Source organism: Chiloscyllium plagiosum, unplaced genomic scaffold (genome assembly GCF_037043375.1).
Source record: "Chiloscyllium plagiosum isolate Xiang-an unplaced genomic scaffold, Cpla_swu_hap1 HiC_scaffold_37, whole genome shotgun sequence".
Lineage (NCBI taxonomy): Eukaryota > Metazoa > Chordata > Chondrichthyes > Orectolobiformes > Hemiscylliidae > Chiloscyllium > Chiloscyllium plagiosum.
In genome coordinates this window covers 32,228,909-32,230,592 of record NW_028270175.1, presented here as the reverse complement: position 1 = coordinate 32,230,592, position 1,684 = coordinate 32,228,909, and the positions used below count along the sequence as shown (strand labels likewise).

At 71.7% G+C, this 1,684-nt stretch overlaps 1 protein-coding gene across 1 annotated transcript in view; it reads left to right on the top strand.

The window, feature by feature from the left end:
- LOC122540091 (CTD nuclear envelope phosphatase 1-like) overlaps positions 1-1,684 on the top strand; it is a 73,415-nt gene that overhangs the window by 332 nt on the left and 71,399 nt on the right. The window lies entirely within an intron of this gene.

The following is a 1,684-nucleotide window of genomic DNA, read 5'->3' as shown; positions in this document are numbered from 1 at the left end:
GTGAGTGAGTGAGTGAGGGGGGGGGTGAGTGAGTGAGTGAGGGGGGGGGGAGGGAGAGGAGGGGGAGTGGGGGGAAGAGTGAGGGGGGGGGAGAGTGAGGGGGGGGGGAGAGTGAGGGGGGTGTGGGGGCGGTGAGTGGGGGAGGCGGTGGGTGAGTGAGGGAGGGGAGAGTGAGAGGGGGGGAGGGGAGAGTGAGGGGTGGGGGGAGGGGAGAGTGAGGGGTGGGGGGAGGGGAGAGTGAGGGGTGGGGGGAGGGGAGAGTGAGGGGTGGGGAGAGTGAGGGGTGGGGAGAGTGAGGGGTGGGGGGAGGGGAGAGTGAGGGGTGGGGAGAGTGAGGGGTGGGGAGAGTGAGGGGAGGGGAGAGTGAGGGGTGGGGGGAGGGGAGAGTGAGGGGTGGGGAGAGTGAGGGGTGGGGAGAGTGAGGGGTGGGGAGAGGGAGGGGTGGGGAGAGGGAGGGGTGGGGGGAGGGGAGAGTGAGGGGTGGGGAGAGGGAGGGGTGGGGAGAGTGAGGGGTGGGGGGAGGGGAGAGTGAGGGGTGGGGGGAGGGGAGAGTGAGGGGTGGGGAGAGTGAGGGGTGGGGAGAGTGAGGGGTGGGGGGAGGGAGGGGTGGGGGGAGGGAGGGGTGGGGGGAGGGGAGAGTGAGGGGTGGGGGGAGGGGAGAGTGAGGGGTGGGGGGAGTGAGGGGTGGGGAGAGTGAGGGGTGGGGAGAGTGAGGGGTGGGGAGAGTGAGGGGTGGGGAGAGTGAGGGGTGGGGAGAGTGAGGGGTGGGGAGAGTGAGGGGTGGGGAGAGTGAGGGGTGGGGAGAGTGAGGGGTGGGGAGAGTGAGGGGTGGGGAGAGTGGGGGGTGGGGAGAGTGAGGGGTGGGGAGAGTGGGGGGTGGGGAGAGTGAGGGGTGGGGAGAGTGAGGGGAGGGGAGAGTGAGGGGAGGGGAGAGTGAGGGGAGGGGAGAGTGAGGGGAGGGGAGAGTGAGGGGTGGGGAGAGTGAGGGGTGGGGAGAGGGAGGGGTGGGGGGAGGGGAGAGTGAGGGGTGGGGGAGGGGAGGGTGGGGGAGGGGAGAGTGAGGGGTGGGGAGAGTGAGGGGTGGGGAGAGTGAGGGGTGGGGGGAGGGGAGAGTGAGGGGGGGGAGGGGAGAGTGAGGGGGGGAGGGGAGAGTGAGGGGGGGGAGGAGAGAGTGAGGGGGGGGAGGGGAGAGTGAGGGGGGGAGGGGAGAGTGAGGGGGGGGAGGAGAGAGTGAGGGGGGGGAGGGGAGAGTGGGGGGGGAGGAGAGAGTGAGGGGGGGGGAGGAGAGAGTGAGGGGGGGGGAGGAGAGAGTGAGGGGGGGGAGGAGAGAGTGAGGGGGGGGGAGGAGAGAGTGAGGGGGGGGGAGGAGAGAGTGAGGGGGGGGGAGGAGAGAGTGAGGGGGGGGAGGAGAGAGTGAGGGGGGGGGAGGAGAGAGTGAGGGGGGGGGAGGAGAGAGTGAGGGGGGGGAGGAGAGAGTGAGGGGGGGGGGAGGAGAGAGTGAGGGGGGGGGAGGAGAGAGTGAGGGGGGGGAGGAGAGAGTGAGGGGGGGGAGGAGAGAGTGAGGGGGGGGGAGGAGAGAGTGAGGGGGGGGGAGGAGAGAGTGAAGGGGGGAGGGGAGAGTGAGGGGGGGGGAGGGGAGAGTGAGGGGGGGGAGGGGAGAGTGAGGGGGGGGAGGGGAGAGTGA